The sequence below is a fragment of the Haemaphysalis longicornis genome, unplaced genomic scaffold, assembly GCF_048455015.1.
Source record: "Haemaphysalis longicornis isolate Haplotype H1 unplaced genomic scaffold, Haemaphysalis longicornis Haplotype H1 scaffold_4, whole genome shotgun sequence".
Classification (NCBI taxonomy): Eukaryota; Metazoa; Arthropoda; class Arachnida; order Ixodida; family Ixodidae; genus Haemaphysalis; species Haemaphysalis longicornis.
The window spans coordinates 160,690,794-160,697,572 of NW_027526361.1; the positions used below are offsets into that span (position 1 = coordinate 160,690,794).

General features: G+C 45.9%; 1 long non-coding RNA gene across 1 annotated transcript; it reads left to right on the forward strand.

Moving 5' to 3' along the window:
• The first annotated feature begins 298 nt into the window (after positions 1-298).
• On the forward strand, positions 299-6,234 carry LOC144180646 (uncharacterized). The gene is made up of 3 exons (XR_013324490.1): positions 299-391; positions 3,319-3,403; positions 5,638-6,234. It is a non-coding gene; the product is annotated as an uncharacterized LOC144180646 (long non-coding RNA).
• Positions 6,235-6,779: the final 545 nt, after the last annotated feature.

Sequence of the window (6,779 nt, forward strand, 5' to 3'; positions counted from 1 at the left end):
GCTAGATAGCCAACTGTAGTAATAAGTCTAGTGTAGGCTAGCATATATGCAGTCATTGTTATAGGTGCGCAAGAAAAGACGTGACTGGTTCGTTGTGCGTGGTTTTGGTGGTTTGTTTTCGATTTGCTGGTGTTACGTGAATTACTACGTGCTCCTCCTGCCGTAATATTACGTGTTAGTGCTCTTGTGCCACCTGAAGCATCGTGAGTGCTGGCAAAGCGCCTGTGTCGCGCCGCACTGCGCTGCTGTGGCAAACGCACATGCGCACATCGAGGTCGCCATTTGACAAAACACCTGACAAAAAAGTTGTGCGTGCCTGCGTGAATCAAGAGTCTCAACTGCAAGTTCCAGTCTGTCGACGCGACGTGTGAAAAATGCTGCGTGTTCTGCCGTAAGTAATTGTTTATCGTGGTGCATGTTAAAATTTTCTTACGCGTTGCCGCAGCGCCGTTTCGTTAAACGTGTTGAGTATTTTCCTTGGTGTTCGGCTCGCCGCGCTTCTTTTATTGTAAATTACCGGCTGCGTCGGCGCGGTCACATGAATGGGCTTCCAGGAGCGGCGGCCAGTATGCTGTGTGAGTGATCCTTGCCATTGCCGGCAACGAAAATGTTATCATGCTGACGGCCCAGCGGCCGCCGCTTGGCTTGGGTGGATTCGACCGCTAAAGCTTGTTGCATGAAAAAAAAGAAAAAAAGAAAACTGCGTTAATGGTTCTAAAACAAAACGCCCACTCCCCGATTTTTTTTTTTTTTAGGAGGCAGTTGACCCACAGTATATCTTTTACAGGACGTAGGCAGCTTAGCATTGTTCTAACGGGTAGTTTTCGTTTACGGGTAAAGAAATGCAAGGAGGCTGCATTACATTTGTAGTTATAATACGTAAGAGTTGCATATACGTTGAATTTTCAACATTTAAGCATTGCTAGCAACTTTATAAGTAGTACCACATGCACAAGGTCTTTAGGCAGTGAACATTTGACCAGATAATTGTTTAGACGTCGCAGCTTGAAAACATGCTGTTCCAGCCTGCATTGCTGGTGCAGTCACAGGGCAGCTTTCACTGTTTAAATGCAAGAAATTTTTCCACCTTCCTAAGCTCATCCAGCATCGTCATGATCAGACAAATTCTTTTGTGGTGTGACGTTATTTGTAGCTGGCTTGCATAAATTGTGTTGACTGTAACATGTTGAGCATGGGTGGAACGTGTTGATTCTTACAAATATGCATGTGATGGGGATACAATCATGGTGCGAAAAAGATTAAACAGGGCGTGGGCTTGCCACCGTGCTCCTTCGCCATCCCGTTTTTTCGTTTCGTCAGCATTTCAACTTGCCTACCCCTTGGTGGTATTGGCACGCTGAGACGTTCACCATGTGCCTCAGAGATAATTTTAATGGCGCCATGGAGACAAAATACAAGTTTGTGTTATTCGAAAGATTTCGTGTGTTATGGTGCACCCAGCACTTGTCCAAATGCAAACGATGCTTTATTCACTGAGAAATTAATTAATTGAAGTTAAAATTTTGGTTTTCCCGCTAAATCGTGCATTTTCAGGGTCTGCAATGACATCACAGGAACCGACTGCTCTGCAGCCGATTGGGAAGCCTTCTTTACCGTTAGTGAACCTAGATGGTGCCACCATAACCGTGGCAAGCCGCTTTCTGCTTTTGGTTTGTTTTTACCGTATTTAAACCTGGCTTGTTTTTGTTCAGCGAGAAAATAATCGTTTCGAGAAACATAGTGCTCGCTCCACAAATATGGTCACGTAAGACACCGTTGCTTGTGTCAATCGGCCAGTGTTGTCCGAGACAACCCTAAAGCCCCGCAGTCCTGTGCAGCTAAACCAAGCATAGTGCGCGCAGTACCAACAGCAGTACGCATCGGTACTTCTATGCTTATGTGTGCTTTCCTAACCTTTGCTGTTCTTACTACTGTACCATTCTTACTACTGTAAAAAGAATGTGCCCTAAATTTAAGCGCAAACAGTTCGTTCGGCAAGCTTATAGGCTCTGCCTAATTCGCGTTTGTTGTTGTCGCCCTCCGCCAACTGCAGAGCTGGCTGGTATGACATAGGTCCTGTTGCGGGAAATGAGCTAGTGGGTCGCATGGCCATTTCCTTTGTTCCTAATTTGTAGCTTATTTGAGTGGAGCTTACATTAAAAATGGTGTTAGCATGATTCTAGCAACGCAATCCTTTGAATGAACCAAACTTGTGTTTTCTCTTCATGGCTCCTTTAAAAGCCGTAACCACGTTTCGCACCCTCTGGACCAGAGAATATGCTTGCACAGTGGAAATTCGTGGCCTGCGCTACATGCAGCGCCACCAGTGGACACCCGTGGAAGCTAGGTGTTGTGGTATACCACGAGGATGAGAGTGTTTTGACCATAAGCTTGCTGCTTCCGGTTGCCAATAAGCGGGGCAGTGGTTCCCCGCAGCGACAGCGGTGCGCTGCGAGCCTGGAGCGCAGGAGTGTGTTTGTGCGGCGATGGTAGCGGCCTGGCGTTCTGCGCAGCCAATGTCGCGACATCGTGTGCTCGCGCGCTGTTGTTATGCGTGCCATTCCAATGCGATACAGATAATTTGCATGTAAGGCACAGTCACGCTTATCTGAATGAAACGAGCATTTGCACGAAGGAGTAGTTTATTCCATGATATAAACTAAAAAAAAGAGGAGAGCCGACGAAGTACTAATGCACCGCACCACACGCAAACGTGCCTGCAAAGGTGCCTTTCCTGTTTTAGTTTACATCCTGGAATAAAGTTTGGTGGTCCTGCGTACAGAAGTTTATTTTATTCTGATGAGTGTGACTGTGCATTACATGAACACTACTGTGCCACATCGGAAGGGCACGCGTAACAAGAGCGTGCGCTTACTATGTCGCGAAATCGGCTGCGCGCACAGCCGGGCTACAACCGTCGGGCTCGCTCCAGGCCTAACGGTTGGAGGCTCGCTCCTGGCTACAAGCGCTCCAGGCTCGCAGCGCCCTGCTGTCGCTACGGGGAACCACAGTCCCACGCATTGGCAACCGGAAGCAGTAAGCCTACGGTCAACACGCTCTCATTCTCGCAGTATACAATGTAACACCTAGCTTCCACGGGCGTCCATGGACGGCGCTGCATGTATTGGCGGCCACACGCTCGCAGTGTCGCGTTTCAATCAGTGAGCACTCTACTTGTTTTTAGCTTGAAAGAACTGAAGGTGCCTTTTTTGTACCTACAAAAAAGAAATTCTGTCATGTCCTGTCAGAGAGAGTATTTCACGGCATTATACCTCATATTTACGGCTTGTTTACTACTTGAACTTCCATTTTTTACAGGACCAGGTGTTTGACATGGAGGATGTACGTTGTGAGCTACCAGAAGAATTGGCTGCCTCCTGTTTCTATCTATCCTGCACGACCTGTAAGTGGAGTTCATTACGGCTGTGAAATGCATGAAAATCTCGATTTTGAAGGCTGAGAGAACATGAAAACATAGAAAACCATTGTGGCATCCTTGTGGTACCTTAGTGAGATTAAGACATAAGAACATTGCAGAGATGGGACAAAAAATATGGAACCGATGAGGATGAGAAACTTCCTGGTACCTTTCTTATTTTTTTTTTGTCGCATCAGGGCTGCGTCCTTGCTCCATGAATTAATTAATAACGACTTTGTCACCCTTGTTCACTGTGGTAATTGCGTGGTGGCCACAGACAGTGTGTGGGGATTTTTCTTCTACCGCCTATTACAGATGAACTAGATCTTTAGACTTCTACTCAAAAGTCATATTATGGATTACATTACATGAGTGAAACAATTCCATGCACTCAGAAATAGAATTTAGGTGAATTCACTTCAATGCCCTAGATGCAACTTGTGCCTGGCAGTGAAAAGGGTGTATTGCGTGCCTTTTTGCCACTTTGTTTCTTGTAGTGTAATGAGTCTCACTGGCCATCGTAGCCCCCTCCCCCCCCCCCCTCCCAAACAGCAATTTACTCTAGCAAATATAATGATGGTCCAAATTGTAGAAGGGTACTCAGCAATTGAAGAAAGAGCTTTGGGGGGTTCTGGTTTGTGTATCAGACTTTGTTTGGAATATTGTTATGTAGCCACGGATAATGCAGGGTTTTTGTAAAAATATAGATTATCGGAGCAAACTTGTGCTCCGCAGTGAACATAAAAAGACACAAACCTCGAAGGAGTCAGCAAAGGGACGTGCATGGATGAGCGTTGGCGAATTGAATGCCGCAGGGTTTCTTTTGCACTCATTCATTTAGATCGAGAACATTTTCAATAAAAAACAGGAAAAGCTAGGATAGGGATCGCAAAGCAACACCCTTTCCATATCAAACAAGACTGCTGGTGCAGCATACAAATAAAAAAGGGGAAAAAGACGGTTCCCTTAAAAAGGATAAGATTGCAGGGTGTGGCCAGGTGCTTGTAACAAAACATTTTGTAAACCAATCAAATGGCGTGGTTGGGGGCAATATTATGATGTTTATAGTAGGAAAAACCTGCATTATTTCCAAACAGTATGAATGCTCTGTGTGCAAACATATGCAAAAACGCTTCTGTGTTTTTAGCGTTTGAGTGCACGTTACAGAGCAGTCAGCTCAAGTTACTGCGGTAGCTTTCCTCATTGCTGGTAAGCATAAACCCTGAAATTAAATTTGCTGTATTCGACCGCTTTAACCCTTTCACTGTCACTGATGTCCTGGTTTGTCTTCAAATTTCTCCTCCACGGTGTCACTGACATACCAATGCGTTTTCTGTTGTGCGTTGAAAAATTCGTGCCATGGTGCAAAGTTGGCGCACCTGCACTGTTTGTGCTATCTGTCAAATCTTTCTAGTAGGTTGTATTTTCACAAAGTACAGAGCGACCACACCCAGCTTTCGCTGCTTGGGGGTCACTCCGTGCACTGTACATCTGTTGGGATGAGTGACCACGTGGCACGCGTGCAATAATGGGTGCAAGTGTGCTATCCACACGGTTTTCCAGGGTTGTTTTTTATTTCTGTTCCTGTGTCTGCTACCCATCGACACAAAGAAATATAAAAAGTGAGGAGCCAACCTAGAGGTTGGTCAGTTCATGGTGATGTACATTTTGCTTTTTGTAAGCAAGCACAGACAAAAAACTAGACAATGCAAGTGCTGTCTCATAAAGGAAATGCACAATAAAACTGCTGCCTTTATAGGTTCCAAAGAACGCGTAGTCACAAGCAACTACTCATGATGACGACTGATCAATGCCTGTCTTAGCATGTTCATGCAATTTTATGTTGCCTTCCCTGCCCCCCCCCCAATATTGCTTTGTTCCCACAGTGCTGCTGCAATAATCTCATCTCTCAAATGTTCTTGCGAGGCTGTATAAATGCCCGTCATGAGGAGGCCATGAATCTAAACAGTACTTAGTTCTGCGTTGTGTTGCCTATGTAACAGTATGTCATTATGGATGTTCGTAAGCTCATTAGTTAATTTATGTGGTTTAAATTTTGTGGCTAATTTTGCAACCTAGAAGTTGTACCTTCTCTTTCAGGATACTTGGTTCAGTTTTGTATGGGAACACTCCTTTATATTTATAAGCATAACTAGCAAATGTTTGAGACGTGTTTGTTTAAACCCCTTCATATGCGATCAATGCGTTTGTCATTTCAGGTTCAAGTGTGGCAGTGGCTATCCCGTCCTGTGAGGGGTAAAGATGAGGGGACACCTGGTGTGGCAGGCGGCAGCAGCACGTATGGATCCAACCTGAATAAAATAGTCAGGTTTGCAAGAGTCATGTGATTCATGTGATTTTCGTCAGCTTGCTCTTACAGAAACAACTGCAGCATGAAACAGTGACTGTGGAGCTGGCTGACATTTTCCACATGCAGCTGGCTGTTGGGCGCTGTTATTTGACAGCATGCAAAGGGCACTCAAAAGGTGGAAGCTTGTGGGATACGTAGAGGACGGAAACACAAAGGATTCTTGGAGGACGCAGAAAGTCGGTGGCGAAATTTCAATACAGGGGACACACAAGGGACGAATGCGGTCTGTTGCCTTCAAGACATATAGGGGACACACAAAGGCCGTATGGTGTCTGTGTTGCCTTTGGGAGATAGACTGGACGCATGGAGGACGGAAACACACGGGACACTTGGAGGACGCAGAAAGTCGGTGGCGAAATTCCAACACAGAGGAAACACACAGGACGCACGCAGTCTGTTTCCTTCGGGACGCAGACTGTCTTTTGACTGGACATAGAAATTTTCATAAGGGTATTCTTGTTCAGTGCGGGAGTAAGCGTTGAGATGCGTTCCTGCCATTCACGCACACCAATTCATCTAGAAAGTTTCATTTTCTTACGTACGTATTATATAATGCAGTTCTATAAAACAGCGCCCTATTACTTCCGCTGCGCATTCTAAGTGCGAACATATGAATTCGTCCAACGATTGCAAGCGTCATTCAGTGACATGAATGGAGCAAGCTTGAGAAAACTCAAAACGCAAGTCTCGATTGTCCTTTTTTGTTTGTTTTCCTCTGCCGCAGGTTCATTATCGACATTAGAAAATTTGGCAGACCATGCATCATAAAATGCGCGCACCGATTTCAGCGCAGTTGCGGGCAATTTCAACTTCCGTTGCGCGCTGCACTGTGCACGCAAAACATGCGTGCGTGCGCAAGGTGTCGGCGCCGATCGGGACGATGTCTCGCGCCCACTGGGAAAACAGACACAGGCTGTGCACGCACCAAGACCGGGTGGGTGATTGAATGATCGGGTGGAGCCACGGTGTCCCACCAACGTGGTATACACG